Source organism: Macrotis lagotis, chromosome 3 (assembly GCF_037893015.1).
Source record: "Macrotis lagotis isolate mMagLag1 chromosome 3, bilby.v1.9.chrom.fasta, whole genome shotgun sequence".
Classification (NCBI taxonomy): Eukaryota; Metazoa; Chordata; class Mammalia; order Peramelemorphia; family Peramelidae; genus Macrotis; species Macrotis lagotis.
Genome location: NC_133660.1, coordinates 278,471,607 through 278,496,647, shown reverse-complemented (window position 1 = coordinate 278,496,647; position 25,041 = coordinate 278,471,607). Strand labels below are relative to the sequence as shown.

Here is a 25,041-nt window from a genome sequence, read left to right as displayed (position 1 = left end):
CTGGTCCCACCACCTCATCCTCCAGTGGAGGATCCTGAGGGCCAAGGATGTCACACTGTCTGCGTTACCTCAAGAGTGTGGGGAAGAGTCAGAATTTGGGCCCAGGCCTGTGACTCTTGGTTCAGGGTTTTCTTCATTGCTCCCAATGCATTTCCCAAGAGTTTCTCAACAATCTTTGAGGCTTCTCTCAGCAATAAAATTGGGATAAGAGCAGCCATTATCCAGGGTGGTTGTGGAGAATTTAATCTATAAGGGAGGTTAAATGACCTGCCTAGGGTCACAATCACACACACACACACACGTACATAACACATGCTACATGTAATCACATATATGTAACACATGTATGCAATGATAGGATAGAATAACTATAATAAGGTAGAATGTGATGCAGTATAATATTTATAATGTAAGCCGTATAATATAATGCACATGCTTTGCAAACTTTAAAGTGCTCTTTCCTCACCCCACTGAACCACTGGATTCTCAAAACCCAGATGGCTACCAGTCTCTTCCTCCCTTCAGGCCTCTAGGGCCCTGGTCTCTGACTGGCTAAAGCTCCTTGGCCTAGCCTTCCCCAGCTTTGGGCTCCAGAGCCTTCTTCTCCATTTAATGTCTTTATTATCTCCTCCAATTAGAATGTCAGCTCCCTGAGAGCAGGGACTTGTCTCATTGATTTGAATGGCATTCCTAGCAATTAGCAGAATTTGGTACAAAAGAAACCCTTGATAAAATTTGCATAATTAATGAATGAAAAAACCATTTATCTTTAGGGTTTTATTTATTTAAGGCAATGGGGTTAAGTGACTTGCCCAAGGTCATACAGTTAGGTAATTATAAAGTGTCTGAGGCCATATTTGAATTCAGGTCCTTCTGACTCCAGGGTCAGTGTTCTATCCACTGCACCAAAACCATTTATCTTATAAAGAGGCCACATGTTAGGGAGTTGGGAATAGAGAGATGGAAAAACGGTGCAGTCTCTGCTCACGGAGCTTACATTCTTCTAGGGTAAGGAGGGATGTACAGACGCAACAGAGAAATAAGATAAGTATTTAGGAATAGCCAAAGGGCCTGGGTGAGGCCAGAGAGGAGTCAGTTCTAGCCAGGGGTGGGATTGGGGGACTAGGACAAGCAGGTGAATCACCAGGCTCAGATCGATTAGGAGCACAGATTTCCATCGAGGAAGGATCTAAGGAGTCATTCAGATTGACCTTCTCAAGTTACGGGTGAGGAAACTGAGTCCCAGAGAGATGAAGAGATTAGCCAGTGGCTATATACCCAGAGCTCCTTGTGACATTAAAAGATATGGCAAGTGGTACTGCTGAGCATCCCTAGGTGACATTTTAAGGATCCTAGAGAGGCACCAATGGGATCCAGACCTAAATAGTCACATCCAAATTGGGACTGGAAAAGGGCAAGGACTAGCCCCGTTTTCACAGGGGAAAGACAGTGGAGTCTGTCAACTTCATGAGGCCAAGACCATAGGCTTTCAATGCTGGAAAAATCTCTTGTATTCTTTCTAAGGGTTGGAAGGGGTCTTCAGTGGAGTGCCTGAGCAACTGGTCTTGACTCTGGGCAGTTCAGCAATGGTAGGGCAACAGAATTCCCCTTTAAGGCCAGTTCAGATGACATGAATTCATCTTTCTAAGTACCCCTTTACTATCTCATCTCCTCTCTTCACCAGAACTTACTTGCTCTTTTCCTGTCCAAAGGTTAGGCTGGTTGTCATAAAAACTAAAAGAAAACAAACAAACCAAAAAGCCAGGAGCTGAGCAGCTTTCTTCATCCTGTCCTCAGTTTACCTTTTGTCCAGTTAAGCACCAGTTCCACCCTCAATTTGAGTTCTCTTTACTTAAAAAACCCATTATTTTCTAGGGTTCTTCACTTTCCTCTCCATCCCCAGCTCATTTGAAACATTCCCAAATACTGAGACCAACTTGTGGCACCACACCCACCATGCTTTCTGTTACCAGCCCTGGTTTAGTGCTCCCATAAACATCTTCCCTTTGAAAAATGACATGGGTTTCCTGGGTGATGACATCAATTTCTACAGACAGTTCTCTTTTTGTCTCCACTGGTAACCTTTGTCCAAGGGCTCTTACTATCCTTTTTTTTGGTCCTTTTGAAATCCTCACTTTCATCAACTTATAATGAAGATAATATTATAGACAACTTAGACCTCACAGGATCATGGGATCAATATTCTACAAAATGGGTGTTGGGATCTCCCTTAACAACATGGTCTCTCCCATGCAAAGGATAGGATATCAAAGTTGGAAGAGACCTCTGGGGTCACCTAGTTCAACCTGTGCACTCTACAGAGTCCCCAAGTTAGATGACCTATCCAAGATTACTCAGCTAGAAAGCTTGTGACCTATAACTGAGCGCAAAAGACCCTCTTCCTGCTCTAACTCCTTCACACTTGCTTCACTTCTCTTCCTCATCAGCCTTCACTTGGTGTTTCTGTGAACTTTAGGAGAATTATTGAGAGAAAAGTTAAGGACACACACACACACACAATTGATTTGTTGGGGAAATTGCATGTCTCCCCAGGACTGTACCTTTTGAATAATGGAGCAATCTAGACTCCAGAACCCCCCCCCCCCATTTTATAGATGAGTCCCAGAGAGGGAAATGACTGACCTTGAGTTATTGAGTAATCCTCAAAAAGATTTGGAAAAGATTACAAAATGGAGAGGCTCACCCAAAGACCACAATTACTGGCAGAACTAATAGTGGAGTCATTTTGCCAGTTGGTTTCATCTGGTACCATATATATATTGATTCAAATAGAAGAGAAACTCCATATTCCTCTTTGTCCCTTTACCTCCTATACTTGTGTATATGGAATTGACTTTGAGTAGTCCTCTAGTCCCCAACTGCCCTCCATTTCTTTTTTTTAAGTTTTTCCAAGGCAAATAGGGTTAAGTGACTTGCCCAAGGCCACACAGCTAGGTAATTATGAAGTGTCTGAGGCCAGATTTGAACCCAGGTACTCCTGACTGCAGGGCCAGTGCTCTATCCACTGCGCCACCCAGCCACCCCTGCTCTCCATTTCTAAGGGGGCACTGAGGCTTATAAAACACTTTCCTCTCCACAACTTTTGAAGGTAAGAATACAAGTATTCTTTCCCATTTTACAGACAGACAAATGGAGGCTCAGAAAAGTGACATGACTTGTCCACATCACTGAGCTGGGAGCAGGAGCAGAACCAATTTTGGTTCTACACCCCACCCTAAACTCTGCAAAGATTAACTCCCATTCCTCACAGTTTTGGCTTCAACTGCAGTTCAGAATCTTGAACAACTTCGAAAATAAGGACTTCATGTGTGGTGACGCTCCATCCACCAGAATACCAGGAATCATAATAACAGCTGAAGGATTGTGGGAAATGGGAAAGATGCCACAGGACTGAAGAAAAACAAAGGGCCTGGAGTCCATTACACAGGAGAATCAGTTGACAGAAGGCGGTGCATTTTAACTTAAGAGAAAAATGCCTAAGAGGGAAGGTGACCATTGCCATCAAGCATTTTGAGGGCTGGCATGTGGAAGAGGGATTGGATATGATTTGCTTGGTACCCTAGGAACAACTGGAAGAAGTTGCAAAGTGGCCAAAGTAATATTTGACACCAGGGTGTTTAAAGTCCTAAAACCAGGGAGAGACAAAGCAGAGAAAGAAAACAACAGACCAATTTCCCTAATGAACATTTATACAAGATTTAAAAATTAAATATCAGCAAATAGACTATAACAACACATTAGAAAGATCATACCCATGACCAGTCTGGATTTCTAACAGGCCAGCATAAAAGAATTTTATACATATAAATCTATAATATACACACAGATATGTATATTTACACAAACATATATATATATATACTTACATATATAAACCTATATGTATATAAAATAAATAAGTAGAAATATAATCTATTAAATATAAATAATAAAAACACAATTCGATATACATTATAAAAGCATCTGATAATATTCAAACTCATTTATGCTAAGAAGGTTACAAAGTACAGGGATAAAAGTAAATTATATTTAGCCTAAAATGAAGGGCAAAAATAGATATAATTAAGAAAAGGCAGAGACCTTTTCAATAAGATGATGGTAAAGCAAGTGTACCTATTACCTCCCCTGCTATGTAACATTAGCTATATCAATAAAACAAGGACAAACTGAGGGAATAAGTATAATAAAAAAGAAACTCAAAAGAACACTTTTTGCAGATGATATAACTGTTTATAAAGCGCTAACATGTAAACCAAATATTAATTGGAACAATAAACTTAGTAAAGTTGAAAGATATAAAGTAAGTCATATGAACCAAAACCACTGCTATATATTATTTATAAATCTATTAAAAATAACAACAAAAGACATAAAATAGTTGGGAATATCTATCAAGATAAACTCAAGATCTATATGAATCCAAGTACAAATCATTCTTAGCTGAAATAAAGACAAGTCTAAATAATTGGAGAAATAGTAATTGTTCATAGGGATGCTGAGGGATAATAATGAACAATACAAAACAACAGTTCTGTCACAGTCAAATGACCAAAGGGTCATTTATAGCACTGAAAAGGAATAATAATGAAATTCATTTGAAGGAACAAAAGACCAGGACCCTGAAGGGTAAAATAGTCAGATGGGAAGGTAATTCTCAGGATCAGATTTTCAACTGTTCTACAAAGCAGTTATCCTCAAAAAGATTTGGAAAAGGTTATAAAATGGAGAGGCTGACCCAAAGACCTCAATTACTGGCAGAAAACCTCTCTATCTGACAAAAACTACTGGGGAAAACTGGGAAGCATCACAGCAGAAATTAGGGGAGGACTAACTACCTCACAAGACAGTGCCCAAATAGTACATGATGGAGACATAAAAGCAAATGAGATGAACAAGGAAGAAATTACTTCTTAAATCTACAGATAGGGGAAGAGTGTGCATCTTCATATGTAATAGAGAGGACCACAGAAAATTAAAATGGACAGTTTTAATTATATAAATTATAGAGGCTTTTGCCCAAACAAATCTAATGTAGTAAAAATTAGAAGCAAAACAAATAACCTGGGAAAAATCTTTGCAGCAAGTTTCTTTGATAAAAGTCTCAAATGTAAAATATAAAGAACAATTCAAATTTATAAAACTAAGAGTCATTCCCAATGGATAAGTAGTCTAGGGGTAAAAGCAGGCAGTTTTCAAAGGAAGAATTTCAAGGAGTCAACAATCCTAAGAAAAAATGCTCCAAATTACAAGGAGAGAAAATCAAATCAAAGCAAATAAAATGTTTTACCTCAAACCCATGAGATTATCAAAAATGACAAATGCTGACAGGGCTATAAGGAAAAGAGGCACACTAATATATTCTTGGTGAAGCTGTGACTCAGTTCAACCTTTCTGGAACTTTGGATCTTTGCCCCAAAAGGGATTAAACTGTGCAAGCTTCAAATCAGCACAATTCTTACTAGGTCTATATTTTCAAGTGATCCAAGAAAGAGGGAAAGGACCCATATGTACAAAAAATTTATGACATTTCTTTGTGTAGTAGCCAAAAATGGGAAATTAAGGGGGTGCTTATCTCCCAGATGACCAAAGAAACTGTGCCATATGAATGCAATGAAATGTCATTGACCCCAAGCACATGATGAAATGGCCAGTTTCAGAGGAGATGGGAAGAGCTCTATGAACTGATGCAAAGAGAACAGAACTGGAACAATTCACATAATGACAAGCAACTTTGAGATCAGCGCTATGATATGCTACATGTCTAGAGTTCTGAAGAGGAAAACACATCCACCTACTAAGATGGGCCTGACCTAAGATGCAGAATGAAACTGAATTTGTTTTACTAGACCAGGCAGATTTGTTATGAAAGTTTTGTTTTTCATTAAAAAAAATTATGCAATTTTAGTGGCAGTGTTAGGGAAGATAATTAATGCTTGTAAAAAATAAAAAACACAAGTTTATCTGGCCACCAGTTACTTGGCTCATGAATAGGGCCTGTTGGGGAGGGCTGGCTGTGTGTGTGTGTGTGTGTGTGTGTGAAAGGGGGTGGTGTGAGAGGGTTAAGATGTTCATTAAAGGCATCCCCTTATCCCCCTCCCTCACCCTGGGATCTAGTGGCCCTAGGCAATGACTGGAGCAGGTTCTACCAGGGTTCCTGAGTCTACTAGTTCCTTTGACCCACTGCTACCATCTGGCCTCCCATTTTCTACCTGTGAAACTGGGACAGACTGTGGAACAGGCTGTGGAGCCACCAAGGTCATGGCTGCCAGAACAGAGAGGAGAGAGAGGAGATCCAGGTGGCAGCTGCTGGCCCAGCTGGCCCCATCCTTATGGACCAGAAGGGCCTTTTATCAGGCTCCAGTGGTGGTCCAGCCTTGGCCAAGAAAAGTACCTGATAGAGCTTGGCAAAGAGAGGATCATAAAGAGAGTCAGGGCATCTTTGGGAAGGAAAAGGACCAAGGAGAAACACACCTCTTCTGCAAGGGAACCCTTGGATGGAGAGTCTGTTTCTAGTCCTTCAGTGTCTTAGAGAGAGGAGGAAGAAGAACATGAAAGGATGCAAATGCTAGAGGGCTACAGAAAGTCCAGTATTATTATTAATGATAATCATAAAAAGAATAAGAATAAGAAACATCAACTATATTCAAGCAACTATGATAGAATCTGGGGAAAGAAAAACTAAAAAAAGGGCAAAAAAACCAGTCCAAGGACAAAGAATATACTCAATAATTTGAGGATGCTCAAAGCTGAGTCTTAAAAGTAGCTCAAGATTACCAAAGAGGACAGGAAGAGAGATGGAGGGAGGTGAGACCTGGGAAGAACCTCTTCAAAAGCAGAGAGGGAGGTGGAGTGTTCCATCTGGGGCCAGCAGGAGGGCTTGGCTGAAGGGCAAACTGTGGAAAGTGGAGAGGGTGAACTGAATCTGGGAAATATTAAGAACTGACCATTACACCTAGTCCTCAAAAGGAGATGTTCAGACACAGGGAGGTTAAGGGGGGGATGGGAAATCGGCAGGCAGAGGACCTGGGTTTGAGTCCTGGTGCTGCCCTTTAGCATCCTGGACTTCATCTTTTTCAGTCAAAGGTAAGTCAGATGAACATACTTGAGACCATCCACTTCCCCTCCTCACTGTCTCCTGTAATAAGTGACCAATCTCTGACTGACTGGAGTCATGGGACTCAGTGGCAATGACTCATCTGGTTTTCTGATTCCGAAAATTGTTTTTTTCCCCAGTCCAGAGGATCATGTCATTATTGGTTGAATCTCTTTACCAATAGGACAAGTCCAGTTAATAAGAATCTATCAAGGGTCCATTATGGCCTAGGCATTATGCTAGAGTATCATTTTATAGGGTTAGGGAAGTCAAGGAAGAGGTTCAAGACTGGGATTCATGGCAATATGCTCAAAGTCACCATCCCAAACAAATAAAGCTTGCCCACAGTCTACATGTCCTTGCTCCTTAACATCTCTGGTCAGATCCCAACCTATTATGCCAGTTTTGTATCCTTTATTTTTTAATATATTTTATTATTTCTTATTAATTTATTATATTCTTTACTTCTTTGTGAGGGGCTGCTGATTTTTACCCTGTCCTATGGAATTCCTATGGAATGATATATTCCATTAAACCTGTTCTGTTCACAGGATAGCTAGGTGGCACAGTGGATGGAGAACTGATCTTGGAGTTAGGAGGACCTGAGTTCAAATTCAGCATCAGACACCTACTGTGTGACTCTGGGCAAGCGACTTCACCCTGACTGCCTCCCAACCAGGGCCAACATCAATCATCCTATTTCCTATCTGGCCTGGACCCAGATGACTCTGGAGGAGACAGTGAGGTTGGTGACTTAGCACAGCCCCCCCCCCCCTGCCCCAATCCAATTCACTTGATTGTCATGGCATCGCCTCCCTGATGCCATGTTCTTCTTTGAGAATGAAGGACAAACTATTATTATTATTATTATTATCACCAGGTACTACTAGCAGCATAGTCAGATACTCATGCCTTGAGTTCACCTTTTTGTCTAAGGTTCTATTTTGGTTTCTCAAACTATAGAAAGCCTCTCATCAATTAGGGGTAATGGGTGGTTGCTGATGTTATCAGGAACTTCCAATTATTCATTGGTGAGGTCCATCATTTCCAGGAACTAGAAATCTCAGATTCAGAAAAACTCATGGCTCTTGGAGGTTCTGATTCAAAACCGGCTGTGATTGAATCTACTAGCCCAAGGGGCTGTGATTTTTACCCTTTCCTGTGTATCATTCCAATAAACCTTTTCTGGTCACATCCTGTGACTGTTAGTCTCTTGCTTTGCCCTCTTATTGCAAATTGGAGCAGTGACTTGTTTGTCCTCTAAGTTAAGATTCTCCTTCACCACCACCCTATAGCACTCAAACTGGTCTGTTTACATTGTGATGTCCCATCTCCCACCTTTGCTCATGCCATTTCTCTCACTTTGTACATCTTTCCCTTCACCTGTTAAAACCTTTCTCCATAGAGCACTCCATGGCCTCCTCAAGGACTCCCCAAGTCCTCCAAAATTTTACAGGTGGATACTGCCTCCTTTGAAGCAAGCCATAGATCACTATGATGTAAAACAGAGCCTCAGAGACTCACTCTGGGGAAATAATTTCATCTCCTGGGTACCAAGCTGGGCCTAGCCTTCTTAGAGTTGATCTGGACTGGTCCTCTGTATTATGAAGGTAGCATTTGTGCCAAGAAGCTCTCCTGGTCTAGTCACACTTAAGACAGTTTGGCAGAATCCAGGGTCCTTTTCATGCTGTGAAGAACTGGCAGAAGATGGTGGTGGGGATCATCTAGCCTCAGTGACTAATAGCTTTCATTAGAAATGCCCTTCATCAGGGGTTTAATCATACGCTGCCTTCTAACAGCTCAGTGATTCCCACCTCAGTTGCTTAATCCTCTAAATTAGCAGTTTGATGTTTCACTCCTCTTCTCATCAGAAGATGGCAAGCTCAGTGAGGGCAGCTGCCATCCACTTCTCCTCTTTCCCACTGGAGGAGGACTGGGCCTGAATGGGCTCAGTTCAACCACAAAGATCGAAGTTGTGAACTGAGTGACCTGAAGTACTCAAGTGGGGCCCTGTGTTCCTTCCTTAGCAAAGCAAGGTCTCTGGCCAACAGTGGGAGCCAATAACAAGGCTTTCCTCTAAGAAATTCTTTCTGACTTCCCAGCTGACTGCTCTCATCCTCTAGAATGCAGAGATCTGATGATTATATCTAGGGAATGACAGAGAAGGTGCTACACCCTTCTGAAGCCTATTTCTGCATTTCCCAGAAGGCCTGGCACTCTTGGACCGCGGAAGAGCTGGGCGTTCATAAAGGCAAACTTTCAACTTGGGAACTGATGTAATGAAGGATGGCAAAGGGCACCATCTTGGAGATGGCCACACCATTCTGCTCACGGATAAGTGATCTGACAAATCTCCGCCATCTTCCGCTAGAGATCCTAAACTCCAGGGCTGGGGGAAACCCGCTCAGTTGACCCCCCTCAGCTTTGAGCCTTTCCTGGCCACTTCTACTGGCTCTGGGGAGTTGGACCAGTTCCAAATGCCAGTGTTTGAGTGATTTTGTTGCATTTTGTGATTTTTTTCCCCCTGTTCACGCCTGTTGGACTCGCTAAGCATCAGACTCGGGCGAAAATAACACTTCAGCTGCGTCAGTGTGTGGGCTGCTGAAGCCGTTGGGAGGTTGGATTCTATGGCTGGCAGCCTGGGAGACAATGGAGAGAAAGATCTAGGGGGCGGGGTGGGCTGTGTAGTTCTAGCTTAGGGCTGAAAGGCCTCTCACAGTTCTCAAGCCCAAGAACCCATCTTTGGACTTGATCTGTTCAAGATGCAAATCTGTCTCGGTGGCCCCAAGGTTGAAAGATTCAACACTAGAAAGGGTCCTCTGCAGCATTCTGTGACTGGAAAAGAGCTCGAAGGAAATCTCAGCCAGGGGATAGGTGCTGGGAGCCAATGGAATGCTGGGACAGGGAGTCAGGAAAACTTGAGTTGGAAGACAAAGTAGCCAAGACATTGTAGTTTGGGTCTGTGCGACCTCAGAAGATCACTTGACATCTCTGGGTCTCAAGTTTTCTCATCTGTGGTCAGTAAGTATTTGGTAAGCTTCTGTTATATGCCAAGGCAGCTAAGTGGCATAGTGGTTAGAGCACTGACCTTAGAGTCAGGAGGATGGGAGTTTTAATCCATCTTCAGATACAACATTAACTAGCTGTGAGACCTTGGGCAAGTCACTTAACCCCTGAATGGAGATAGCCCTGGATGTAAGGCAGTCATCCTGATTCATATTCGGTCACTGAACTCAGATGGCTCTGGAGGAGAAAGTGAGGCTGGTGACCTAGTATAGCATCCCCCCTCACTCAAATCCAATTCATGTGCTTGTCATGACATCACCTCCTTGAGGTTGTGGTCTTCTTGGAGAATGAAGAGCAAACATTACTGTATTATTATTATTAATATTAATATTATTATATGCCAAATCCTCTGCTTAATGCTGGGGTAACACTCCTGTCCTCAAGGGACTCCCGATCTAATGAAGGCCATGACATGTAAATAACTAAAAGCCATAGAAAGGATAAATTGGAGAAATTCAACAAAGAGAAGACATTACAATTAAGGAGATTTGAGGAAGGTTTCCTGTGGGAGGTAGCTGGTACCCCAAGAAGACCTGGGAGGTCAGTGGTTAGAACAGTGGAGGAAGAGATTCCAAACCTGGGGGATGATGAGAGAATGCTCAGAGCCCAGAGATGGAGGGTCTTGTTTGAAGAATAGCCAGGAGGCTGGATCACTAGATCATGGAGTCTATATGCAGGGAGTAAGGTGTGGGAAGACTGGAAAGATGGGAGGGGACTAGGCAATGAAGGCTTGGAATGCTGAATTGCACTTTATATTTGATTAGATGGCTTCCAAAGTCTGTTCTAGTTCCAAAGATCTATAATCTATTAGCTAGAGGTTAATTAACCCCTGCCTGCCTCAGTTTCTTCATCTGTACAATGAGGGACTAATTCTTTCAGTTTTCAGTGAATGAACTATGAGCCTATTCATCCCATCCCAGGTACTTGAGAGTTGGGTAGTTTGGGACAACTCATTTGGTTTTCCTGAGCCTCAGTTTCCTCATCTGTCAAACAGGTTTGGATAAGACTATTTCTCACCTGTCAGAGTGTGGTGAGAACCCAATGAGATCATCATAGTAATGGACAAATTGTAGAGATGTCTATTGACTCCAATGCTCACCTGCAGCAAAAATCTTCTCAAGGTATAATGAGAAGAACACTAGGGTTGGAGAAATCCTGCCTTATAATGCTGATGGCTCGCTCCCCTCTCCTTCTGACAACAATTCCACAGGTCACTGTGGCAATATTTGTGGTGCTGTTTCCATAGCAATCCGGGGAGGGAGGCTATCCCCATGAGCAGCAGCTCATGCCTAGGAGAGGCAAATCTCTGGACCTCAGTTTCTTTATCTGTAAAGTAAGGACATTGGACCAGATGGTTCTGAGACCTTGTCTCGCTCCCAATCTCCCAAGCTAAAGTCTCCTCACTCCAAGGCCAGTGTGGGGTCTTGTTTTCCACAGCTGCAAGTGGAGATGATAATAGCCTGGGACAAAGGAATGTCAGCTACCCATCCCACAGTCTACACTTGGCTCCCAATTATGTTCCTCTGTACCCACTGAGCTTCCTGCTTGGCTACTGGGCGCAGCCCCCACATGAGCTCAAAACTTAAAAGCAGCAAGAAGTGTCTTTTGGAGGCTTAAAGAGCTGAATAATTCTGGATCCTAGGATGTGGCTCTAGAACCATGGACTATCTTGTTGGAAGATTCTCCATTTCTTCCAAATTTCAGGATGAGGGTCTCCTTTGCAATGAGGTATATCTGTGTGTGTGTGTGTGTGTGTGTGTGTGTGTGTGTGTGTGTATGTGTAAGAGAGATAGACACCCACACAGAGGAGAGACAGAGACATAGAAACACTCTGTGTGTGTGTGTGTGTGTGTGTGTGTGTGTGTGTATGAGAGAGAGAGAGAGAGAGATATACACACACACAGAGGAGAGACAGAGACATAGAAACACTGTGTGTGTGAGGGATAGACACACACACACACACAGGAGAGACAGAGACATAGAGACTATGTGTGTGTATGTGTGTGTGTGTGTGTGTGTGTGTGTGTGTGTGTGTGAGAGAGAGAGAGAGAGAGAGAGAGAGAGAGAGAGAGAGAGACAGACAGACAGACAGACACACATAGAGGAGAGACTGAGAGACAGAGACATAGACTGTATCTGTATGGTTCATTCCCACCCTGTCTCCTACAGTGTAGAGACAAAACACACAAATGGCCATCCTCATACTCCTCTTTCCCCCCTCCTAATAACTGATATTCATAGTGTGTTTTAAGGTCTGGTCAAGGCAATATTCCATCGGTGCATTTATTAAATGAAAAGATGGTGCCTGTTTTCAGTGTCTCATTGGAGGTTCACGACAGTCCTGGGTGGCTTGAGTCTCTCTCTTTCACAGAAGTAAAGTGACTCATGAAGGGTCACATAGATCATATGTGACGGATTCAGGATTCAAACCCAGGTCTTCTTGACTTTTAAGTCCAGCTTTCACCTACTATGCTAGGTTGCCACTTGACAATTTTGCCAAAAAAATCAACACGCTGGACAGAAAACTCCTTCATGGCTAGGAGTCAGAAATAAATTTTTAGTAGGGGTAGACTGAGGTACCGCTTGCCATCTGTGTCCTCATAAAGTCTATGGTGGTTGGTTCAGGGCAGTCTAAAATAAACAAAACTCAGGGAATTTGTCTTTTTTTTTGTTTCTTCAAGGCAATGGGGTTAAGTGACTTATCCAAGGTCACACAACTAGGTAATAAGTGTCTGAGGTTGGATTTGAACTCAGGTCCTCCTGACTCCAGGGCCAGTGCTCTCTCCACTGCACCACCTAGTTGTCCCAATTTTGATTTTTGTGTGTTTTTGCAAGGCAATGGGGTTAAGTGACTTGCCCAAGATTACAGGCTGGTAAATATTAAATGTCTGAGGCCAAATTTGAACTCAGGCTGTCCTGACTACAGGGCAGGTGTGCCACCTCGCTTTCCCTGAGAATTTGTCTCTCTATGAGACAGGGCCATTGTTTTCTGAATCATCTATTTGGGACATGTTGTAATCCCATCATCAAACCTGCATGGAACTTACCTGAACTTGGTGGAACTCAGGAAGACTCCTGATTATCGAGAGGACAGGGACTGAAGAATGCTGTTATCCTGACCAAAGGAAAAGTACAGAATTCACCAAATGGTCCATAATCTGTGACTTTCCAAACAGTAGCTGTCTGGCAATATAAAGTGCTGAAAACAGATCCTGTTCTTGGGAAATTCCTGGTGAGTCTGTGTGGTTTGGGAGAATGACTGATGAAGCCTCTGGGAGTGTGCTATAGCTCTATGTCACTGACCCAGCCTGGTATGCCCTAGTATGTCCTCTAGTACTGTCCTGGGGGGGTCCCTCGATGATCTTCTGGGAGAAGGATTGAAGGATTCATTTTGGATTGCTTCAGGTTCTGGGATCTGGGAAGGGTGAGTTGAGCTCCATTAGTGCCACCTCCCTGAGGGTCCTCTCCCAAGTCAAAGTCCTCATGCCTAGAAAAATGAAGCCTGACATTGAAGGGCCTTTAGCTGTCTCTAAGACAGGAGTCAATTCCACTTTTTGAGATTGGAAGGATGCACAAATAGGGAGAGACATCGAATTCCAGCGTCTCAGAAGGGCCCTCAGTAGCTATCAAACTCTGCCTGAACGAGCATCTCCTTTATATAACATCTGACAAGACTTCTTCCAGTCTTTGCATGAAGCCTTCCAGTACAGACAATTCATTACCTCCCAAGTCAGCCCATTCCACTTTTGGATCACTCTAAGAGTTTGGAAATTTCTCCTGAAAACAAGCCTTTCTCTCAGGAACCCTAGCAGAGGCCTGGTTTATAGCATAGTATCAAACTTGTTGACTGATCAATTGTCTCTCTACAGCCTCCACTTTCTGCTCTTTATGTTGCCCTTTGGGGCCAAACAGCACAAATTGCCTTCTTCTTCTACTGACAGACTTGAAGGTGAAAACTTGGAAACATCCCCAGTTCATTCCACAAATCCACATGCAGCATCAACGTAAGACCTTTCACCCTCCTTTTCTCCTTTTTTTTTGGAATGCTCTCCAACGTATTTGTGTTTTTCTTAAATAGTAGCAGTCAGTTCTGAACACCAAGTCTGCAAATTGATGAGGGTAAAGGATGGGGGGGCGGGATGAGAGCTCCCTTATTCTTGAAAGCTAAGCTCATGTAACAGGTGTTGGCTTCTGTTAAGACTTGTGGTCCACTGAAACCCCCAGGTCTTTTTCAAATTGCTCTTTAATCTTGTGCTTTTGAAGTCAATTTCCTGAACCCAAATATAAGACTTTACTCATTAACATTTTTCAGTTCAAACTTTTGAGCCCATTTTTATTTGCTGTGGTACTGATTGCTCCTTCTTTTATGTCATCTGAAATCTTTTTGTTTAAAAGAAAGATTTTATTTATTTTGAGTTTTACAATTTTCCCCCAATTCTTGCTCCCCCCCCCAGAAGGCAGTCTGTTAGTGTTTACATTGGTTCCATGGTATACGTTGGTCTCAGTTGAATGTGTCATGTGAAATCTTGAGAGGAATTCTGACTTTCCCTTTATTCAGGATATCTATAAAAATGTCAAAAGCTTAGGGTTAAGCCTAGATCCCTGCAACACTCCACTGGAGACCCCTTTCCAAGTCAACATGGAAAGCTGAATCTGGTCACAATGTTCCTCAATCCTATGCAATTGTACTGTCATATAAATCCCATCTTTTCATATGTCCTACAAGCTCAGGAGAAACCATTTTGATAGTCTCTTAGCTAAAATTTCAGTAATTGTTTCTACAGCATTGCCCTGTCAAAAAAAGGAAATGATGTTAGTTCAGCATGACCTGCTGCTGAGGCAATTGTGCTGTTTCTTTGTGATCACTGCCCCCAACCACCGGGGAGAAGATGGAATTCACAGGAGGGCAAAACATACTCTTTAAGGCAATGATTCCACCCCCCTCCAGAAATGAACTTATCTTGGGAAGGACCATTAGGATCTGCTGAGTCTCAGTGTGTAATCAGCATACCACAACAATAACATTCCATTTATTCAGAAGTCATTTATCCTCCATTATCCAGAACACCTAAGTAGCAACAATGACTGAGTAATTCAAATACAAGTCCCAATGTCCATGTTTTTGGGACACTAAGATGCCACTAAATTACAGAAATGGGGAGTGAAATTCCTTCAGAATGGTGGAAGCTGGTGGGCATAGGAAGATTCGGATTGGTTGACCATGGAAACTGAAGTGGTAAAATGGAGCCACCTATCTTGAGAAATTGACTGATGGATTACAACTAAGCTGGATTATTTTAAATTTACCTTCAAATATTAGAAAGGCTATTATGTATTTGAAGGGTTGTGCTTAATGGGTGCTCATATGAAGCAGGACAATGATGGTCAAGACAGTTGGAAGTGAAGGAGAGGCAGGTTTCATCTTAGAATAAAGGAAAATTTCTTAATGGGTAAGCTTCAATTTTGGAATGTTGGTGAGAATTCCTTCCCTGGAGGTGCTCAAGCAAAGATTGGATAACCATTGGCTGAGATGCTTAGAGAGGGTTCATCCACTGGCCAGGGAATTAGGCCCCCTAAGTCTTCAGTTTCATTCCAGCTTGAAGATTCTGGCATAGTTTGCCTTAACTCAAAAACAATGCCCTGAAGGGGTACCATCAGCTGGAGGAACGAGAAGAGCACTGGATGTAGAATTGAAACCTAATGTTCTAGTCAGGGACGGGCAAGACTGGTTCCCCCTGAGGGAGGGTAGCTTTTAGGGCTCTGTCCTGTTCTCTTTCAGTGACCTAAGCTGCCCCCATGGCTTCAACAATCATCTCAATTTGGATGTCTTTCAGATCCCCAAGCCTAATCCTCCCTTCCCTTCTGAGTCCTAATTCAGTATCACCCACACTTGTCAAACATTTCTTCACCTGAATAGCCCATAGGTATCTCAAATTCTTTATGACCAAAATGGAACTCAGTGTATTTCTTCCTACTGCTCCTTCCTACGTTCCTTATTTCTGTTGAGGGCCCCCCCATGGGGGAGGCAGCATGATACAATGATTGGACTGATAAGAGGTTCTGTATTTCAATAGAATTCTTTTCCTTTTGTAATTCTCAGTACTTTATTTTATCCATTTAAAAACATGTTTCTGAAAAGAAACCGATAGGGTTTGAAAAGGGATGGATAGACCGAGTTTAGCAGACTGCCTGCCAAAGGGGTCCATAGTATGTATGGGGTGAAAAATGCCCAGAAGGGAGGATTCCTAAAATTCCTCTAGACTTCTCATGCAGTGATTTTCTGTTTTTCATTTTTTTTCCAGGTTACATTAATGATACAAGAACAAGGCATGCCTAGTGATGCAAAAATGTCATTATAATTTTACTTTGAAGCAAAATTTTCATCCTTTGCCAAGGAAACTGTATAGTATCAATTAAGGCGGCTTAGTCCTTTGAGATATTTTAAAATTCTGATTCTTCTATTAAGGAAGTCACCAAATTACCCACTGATCAGAGTAATTTGCCCCTTTCCTTTTCTGGGCAGACAGACCCCTCTTCTGAACAATGAGTAGATTATGGGAGGCCCCTTTTAGCTTTAGATCTATGGTCCAATGATGCTAAAAGACTATGACAGTGCCTTGGCAAAGACCTGTCCTAGAAGCTCTCTAGGGTCAACAGGAGTTCTCTCTAATTTAAATGCAAACTTGAGGGTTCATGGAGATATTTCTCTGGAAAGAGAAGATGGCTCACTCTGAAATCATGACCTTTTTCTGAGGTTATTTTTTCCCTCCTGGTATATCTCAGGGCTTGCTGTGCCCATCCATGTCTTGGTCATTCATTCACCAATCCGTGAAGGACAGAGATCAGGAATCACTGGCCTGGAGAGAGCCCAGATGGGGCTTTATCAAGAAAACTGGTCTCAGATGACTGCAGTGGTTGGTGGTCAGTGCAGAGATTGGTTTTTCCCTCTCCCCCTGTCCCCTGCCACATCAACAGTAGAACTTCTCTGCAAAGACAGGCACTCAGCAGCTATATCTACTGGGCAGACATAGGAACTGGCCCACATTGGAGAAGTGGGCACAGCTGTACAAGGGCTGTGGTCCAACCTGGCATCTCTACCACCACCCTCAGAGGCCTAACTGTCAAAAAAACTTTCAAAGACATATCTAACCATAAACACACTCACTTCTGAGGCTTTTCCAACTTCACAGGGAAGTCAGCTCAGGGAAGAGGCCAAGGGGCACCCCCAGGGACCTGGATCCTCCAGTTCTATTCAGAAGATGGAGATTCTCTAAGGTCTTCTCTAGCTTGTGCCTCAGCTAGAGGTCACACTGAGCCTCAAAACCCAAAGGCAGCAAGAACACAGGCAAAGCCAGAAACACAGAAAAACAATGCTGACAGTGGGCATGCCTCCAATGAGTCTATGATCTCTTGGGCAGTAATTCTCCCTGCACTGGGGCAGATAGCCACTCATCTAAGCCCCTTCATGATTCAGAAGTCTTTTCCATGTCTTACATATCTTCTATAGCGAACTAGTCCAATATGCTGCCAATAGCAACTCCCCCAAATGCTTTCTTTAACCCTCTCCCAGGCAGATAGCCCAAATGTGAATACTTCCATTTTAAAGGTAAGGAGACTGAGACTCAGTGTGCTATCCTGACTAGTACCTACTAATAATTAGGGCTAGGTTTTGAGGTCAGGTCTCCTGACTTCCCTGCTTAATGTCTGGGAGACCAGGGACAGGTACCAGTTTCCTCTCTTGTTGAGTAAATGCTTTAGATTAGGGCTGTCCAAAATGTGGCCTGCAGGGTGATTTTATGCAGCTGCCTGTGGGTTTACTAAAGGTTTTAGTAAATGAAGCCAACCACCATAGAGCTCTCACTAAAATGGCAAATCAAAATACATTGTCTATTGTTTCAATAAAAACTTTTAAACTTTTTTGTTTCTGTGATTTTTTTAATCATATTTTTCTTCCTCCTAACTAGATAGATTAAACTTTTAAAAAAATTTTATTTAAGGCAATGGGGCCAAGTGACTTGCCCAAGGTCACACAGCTAGGCAATTATGAAGTGTCTGAGGCCAGATTTGAACTCAGGCCCTCCTGACTCCAGGGTCAGTGCTCTATCCACTGTGCTATCTAGCTGCCCCTAGATAAAACTTTTTGACAGCTATGTGGTACAGTGAATAATGCTGGATTTGGAGTTCCCAAGACTTGAGTTCAATTCCAGACTCTTTTAGATGGCTGACCCTGGGCAAGTCACTGAACTTTCATTTGCCTTAGCTTCCTCACCTGTAAAATGAGGATAATAATAGCAGGGATGTTGTGATGGTCAATTGAGATAAGAATTGAAAAGCACTTAGAATAATGCCTGGAACATCTTTTTAAAACTTTTTTTTTTATAAACACTTTCTAAGTAGCCATTATGAATTCATTTGATCCTCCTCCACTCATCATCACCCCCAACATCATCCTCATCTTCATCTTCATCACCCTCACCATCTCCATCCTCCTCCTCCTCCTCCTCCCCTTCTTCCTCCTCCTCCTCCTCTCCCTCCCATGTGTCAGACATTGTGCTTCTTGTGTGACTCTGGGCAAGGATTCTCTAGGCAGCCCAAGTTTAAGACCGAGTGGTAGAACAGGTGCCAACCTACATTAGTGGCGAAAGCTTTCTCATTCTGATTTTGATGAAATCCCAAGTCTAGTTAACTCAGAACTTCTTCCTTCTCCCTTTTGCCAATAAATCCTCTCAACATTAATGTCATGCAATAAGAACAATGGATATGAGCAATACGAAAAATCCGGAAAGATCTTTATTTAAGAATGCAAAGTGGAAAAAAACCATAGGATCAGGAGAATGTAGAACCTACCAACTGGAGGTATAAAAAAGGAATAATGATGGACAATGAACAGCCAGTTAGGAATACTGATGGAAACTTAGAAGGAAAGATTGAAAGACTGATGAGCTATGTGCAGCAATTAGTTAAAATGTAAATAGGCACCAAGGAAGTTTAGTTAGTTGTATTAATATGTAATTTTGCCCTTTTAATAAAGTTTTAAAAATCATTAGTTTCATTTAAACTTATTTCTATAATTTAAATAATTTGAATCATAAAATTACATTAGGCTTTAGACCTTTTTTTTCATTTATATTTGTAAAGATCATTAAAATTTTTTTAAGATCATTAAATTTTCAATTTAAAATATTGCCTCCCCCCCAAAAAAAAGGTCCACTTTCATCTATTAAATTTTGTTTGTTTGTTTGTTTTTGCAAGGCAGTGGGGTTAAGGACTTGCCCAAGGCCACACAGCTAGGTCATTATTAAGTGTCTGAGGTCATATTTGAACTCGATCCTCCTGACTCCAGGGCCGGTGCTCTATCCACTCTACCACCTAGCTGCCCCTAATATGTTTGAAAGACATGGACTCTGATCTGCGATCAATGATTAGTCATAATTTCTGGTACAAAGTCTCCAAGTCAAAGGAGAAGAGTAACAAGCAGGAGTGGGATGATAGTCTGTCTTCATCAACACCAATGGGTAGAGAAGACAGGGACAGAGACTGGGGCCTCTGGGTTTTCTCTGAGCGAACAGGCAATTCCCAGGTGAAAAGACACTCCCTACTAATGCAGATCTGCTCTGCAACACAGAGTCTTAGAGAAGAACTGATTGGAACCGAGGTAGCAGACTTGAGGAGTGTGGGTTCTTGTCCCCAGAGTGGCCAGATCAGATTATAATGTCAATGGAAAATGTTGGATAAAATAAAAATATAATACAGCAGATTAATTGCTGGTTTTCTAAGTCAATAGGTGGCCCCTAGGGATCATATTGTATTTGAGCTTGACTCTTCCTGGCCAAGAGTGCTGAGAAACTCAGTTACTTGGCCAGAGGCCCATAGTCACTGTGTGTCAAAGACAGGATTTGAACCCAGGCCAGCCAGTCAGTTAAAAAGCATCTATAAGTACTCACTCTAAGCCAGTGTTAAGCTTTCTCTTAGCTCCCAAGTCAGTTCTCTAACCATTATGCTGCCTCTCTAAGGATTAGTGAATACAATGTGCTTAGACAAAGGCCTCTTCCCATTACCATTCTGAGTTGAGGAGCCTTAGGTCCTGAAGCTCCACCTGCAGATATCTGTGTCTTCCCTGGTACCTGTTGGTGATAGGGGCAGTTTCCAGTCATCTCAACCCATATCTGGCCACTGGACTCATAGCTCCAGAGGAGAAAGTGAGACTGGTGACTTTGTACAGCCTTCCCTCACTTAAATCCAGTTCACTTGCAAGTCATCCCTGGTGCTGTGGTCCTCTTTGAGAATAAAGGACAAACAACAATTTACAAGTAGGTAAACATAAAAGTTCAGAAAGACTTCATGAGGTAAAGTGTGATGAAGTCCAAAAGAAAGTATTTCAACACTTCCTTGACAAGGACTCCTCTTAAAAAGTCCTCAGTGATTTGAACCTCAGTTTCTTAAATTTTGAGGGGGGAACCTGCCATCCCCAGGTCCTTCTCTGAGTTCTCCAGGGTGGACCTGGTCAGAACTTTGTTGCCAAAATTGTCTCTCACTGTAAGGCAGGGGTGAGGAATCTTTTTTAAAAATTTTTTTAGGGTTTTTTTTGGCAAGGCAATGGGGTTAAGTGGCTTGCCCAAGGTCACACAGCTAGGAAATTATGCTAGGTAATCGTTAAGAGTCTGAGGTCAGATTTGAACTCAGATACTCCTGAAAGATTAGAAAGCAAGGCAGCGCAACACTGTTTACTGCCAAAGTCTTTCTGAACAAGGGTAACTTCAAGAGCATTTGAGTGGTTTGGACTAGTTATCAGACAGCCACTCAAAAAGTCACTGAGGGAGTCCTGGAGTTGGGTTTCCTTGAGAAGGGGCTGTTTTTTTGGGAGGTGTCACATTAATAAATGGATGAGAACACAAAGAATTTTCCCCTAATGCTTTACATTCACTGATGTATTCAAAGCTCATGGCAGGGTCCAGTCAATTTACAGATTAAGAAACCGATATGCTAACAAGGTTGACCAGCCACCCATGGTCATACAACTAGCATCTGGCTGAAGCCCAGGTCTTCTTGACTCTCAATCCAGAGTTCCTTCATTGATAATTGCTCTTGGGGAAAGTGATGCCTGGTGGTATTGGCTGGTTCAGGTAGCACACCTCTCCTCTTAGCCCTCACAGGCCTTGTTAATATCCTTGGCAGTGCCCACCTGACTTCTATGCTGGGAGCTTGGGAAGGGCAGCCACTTTTCCAAAGCTCTGCTTCCTTCATGATGCTGGCACAAGTTCTCTGCTTAATAAATGTTTGCTGAATGGGATTTTTAAAAGCCTTGCAATTACGGGATTTCCCCCCTTTTTTAAAGCATACTTTCCAACCTTTTGCATCCGATTTTCACTTTCACTTGTGAGATAGTTGAAAAAATGAAAGGGATTCCAGTTTTCACAGGTAAAGCTAATCTAAGTTGAAGATTCTGCCTGGGAAAGCACAATCAATTGGCCACTGAGCCAGGGAGTCCTTTTCCCCAACCCCCATCCATTTTCTGATCTCAAAGCACCATTAGTTGGCGTGCCTCTTTACCAGCTTCACCTGGTACTCTGGTCTAAGGATTTAGTACAAATATGAGTTTTTGCCTGGCCTTCCTCTGCTGTCCTTTCCCTTCTGACCTCTCCTCTAATCTGTCAAAGGTTCCATTGGGTTAGGAGTCAAAAATGATTCTTGTGGCCTTTGTCAATGGCTCATTGCCCTTCCCTTTGCACTGGGTGCCCAAGGTCTCTACCAGTTTTCATCCTCGGGGATTCCATGACCTATATATGCCACATGAAGAGAGGACTTGTGTCCAGTCCCATGGGTAGAACTCCTTTGACATTCTTCTGCCCTCACCTTTACTACCTCTAGAATCAGGATCCAGCTCTGGCTCCTCTCTTTTAGGAGGTGTCCAGAGGAGTCAACCAGGATGGGGATTGGTCGTGAGTTTGTGTCAGATGAGGGTAAGTTAAAAGAGCTGGGCAGAAGCCTGGGGTGGGGTGGGATATGTGGTCCAACACAGGGACAATAACTCTTTTCAAATACCTGATGGCCTGCTAAGTGGAGGAGGGCTCCCCTTGGCCCCAGTGGGCAGAATTAGGAGAAAATTGGGGAGCAGAGGAGCAATGGAGGTCACAAAGATATAGGAGGCCCTGCTGTGATTGCACAACCCAGTGTGGGCTGTGTCATTTGGGGTCAGGGGAGGGGAGGACTTGGCAGCTGCCAGAGCTCTGATATGGCTTCTCAATTAACAAGGCTCCAAGGCCCTTCCAGGGGTGCTGGGAGAATATACCGATTCCTATCTTTAAACTCAATGGGGGGAAATTATGCAGAGGCTGCAGCCACAGAGTAATTAAATTATGCATGAAGGTAGGACTGGTAATAATAAGGTAGGGCTGGCATCAGGAAAGATTAGAAAGCAAAGCAGGGCAACACTGTTTACTGCCAAAGTCTTTCTGAACAAGGGTCACCCTTGGTGGCAGAGTGGGAGGGGATGGTAGTGTAGGGAGGGATGTCAGGATCTCTCTGGGGGACAAAAGGAAGCCGACAGCCCACCGACATACCCAGCCTGAAAGGGCCAAACAGGGGTCATGTGAAGCCCCACTCACTTCAAGAGTCTGCAGATAGGATGCAAACATACAAGACTACTCTCTTTCTCAACTAACTAGGAACACCAACACCTCATTAATAATAAATACAATCCCCCAAATGTGGAACTTTTCTGGCTGGCAAGGAAAACAGACACTTTCCCTTCTCAATGTCCCTTTACTTACCCAACAACTTTATTTGTAGAATGCAAATATCAAATAGGAACATTTTATATTTATAAATATAGATATGTTTGGGAATATGTAGATATAAATGAAACCTCAACTAAGCCTTAGAAATAGATTGGAAATGAAGGCTGACCACCAGTTCAGTTGAGGAGGCCGTGTAAGGCAAGGTCTCAGTGGACTCCAATGGGAAAGAGCCCTGGCTCCAGATTCAGATGCCATCCAATGTCTGATACTATTATGACCTTATACATGCTGCATAAGCTTCTTCATTGGTAAATGGACTCTGAGGTCTTTGAGACCCTTTCGAAATCTCAATCGAGGATCCTGTAATGGAAAGGATGCTAAAAAGAAGACACAGGCTCAAGCCTCTGGTTTTTATATCTTTGGATATAAATGAGTAAGGTCTTTTACCTTTTGGGGCCCTTGTTTTACTCACGAGTTTAAATGGGGTTGGAGATGGGGAGAGGCTTAAATGATCACTAAGGTAATGCATAGAGCTTGGAGTCAGGAAGCTTCATCTTCCTAAGTTCAAATCTGGCCTTACATAATTAACTCTGTGTGACCTTGGGCAAGTCACTTCACCCTAGTTGTATCAGTTTCCTTACCTATTAAATGAGCTGGCAAAGGAAATGTCAAACCCTACCAGTATCTTTGTCAAGAAAACCTTCAAATAGAGTCACAGACTGAAATGACTGAACCACAAAACTTTTAGCTTAAAATCCCTTAAATAATACAACCTCTCCTACTCAGTTTGCTTATGTGTTAAATGGAGATAATAATGCTCCTCCCCATTTAACCTGAAGTATTATTAAGAGTAAAGGTGTCTGGTAAATTTTAAAATCCTATAGAAGTATGAATTATTAGTATTACTGGCCTCCCTGGATATGGACTGGTCAAGAAAGACCTTTGGCCTAATTGAAAAATTCACCTTTTTTGCCCTTCTTTCTCTTTTTTACCTTCCTTCTCTCCTTTTCTATTAATTTTTTTTAGGTTTTTTTTGCAAGGCAAACGGGGTTAAGTGGCTTGCCCAAGGCCACACAGCTAGGTAATTATTAAGTGTCTGAGACCAGATTTGAACCCAGGTACTCCTGACTCCAAGGCCAGTACTTTATCCACTATGCCACCTAGCCGCCCCTCTATTAATTTTTTTAATTAAAGGTTTTATTTATTTTGAGTTTTATAATTTTTCCTTTAATCTTACTTCTCTCCCCTCACAGAAAGCAATTTGTCAGTCTTTACATTGTTTCCATGTTGTACACTGATCCAAATTGAGTGTGATGAGAGAGAAATCATATCCTTAAGGAAGAAACAAAAAGTATAAGAGACAGCAAGATCAGACGATAAGATAGCAGTTTTTTTCTAAATTAAAGGGAATAGTCCTTGAACTTTGTTTAAACTCCACAGTTTTTCCCTCTGGATACAGATGGGATTCTCCATCACAGACAGCCCCACATTGTCCCTGATGGTTGCCCTGATGGAATGAGCCAGTCCATCAAGGTGGATCATCACCTTCATGTTGCTGTTAGGGTGTACAGTGTTTTTCTGGTTCTGCTCATCTCACTCAGCATCAGTTCATGCAAATCCCTCCAGGCTTCCCTGAATTCCCATCCCTCCTGGTTTCTTAATAGAATAGTAGTGTTCCATGACATACATAGACTACAGTTTGCTAAGCCATTCCCCAATTGAAAGGCATTTACTTGATTTCCAATTCTTTGCCACCACAAACAGGGCTGCTATGAATATTTGTGTACAAGTGATGTTTTTACCCTTTATCCTCATCTCTTCAGGGTACAGACCCAGTAGTGGTATTGCTGGATCAAAAGGGATGTACATTTTTGTTGCCTTTTGGGCATAGCTCCAAATTGCTCTCCAGAAAGGTTGGATGAGTTCACAGCTCCACCAACAGTGTAATAGTGTCCCAGATTTCCCACAACCCTTACAACATTGATCATTGTCCTTTCTGGTCATATTGGCCAGTCTGAGAGGTGTGAAGTTTTAATTTGCATTTCTCTAATAATTAATGATTTAGAGCAATTTCTCATATGACTATAGATTGCTTTGAACTCATCTGTAAATTGCCTTTGCATA

At 42.5% G+C, this 25,041-nt stretch overlaps 1 protein-coding gene across 8 annotated transcripts in view; it reads right to left on the bottom strand.

Annotated features, from left to right (window-relative positions):
* SHANK2 (SH3 and multiple ankyrin repeat domains 2) overlaps nucleotides 1–25,041 on the bottom strand; it is a 675,055-nt gene that overhangs the window by 83,378 nt on the left and 566,636 nt on the right. The window lies entirely within an intron of this gene.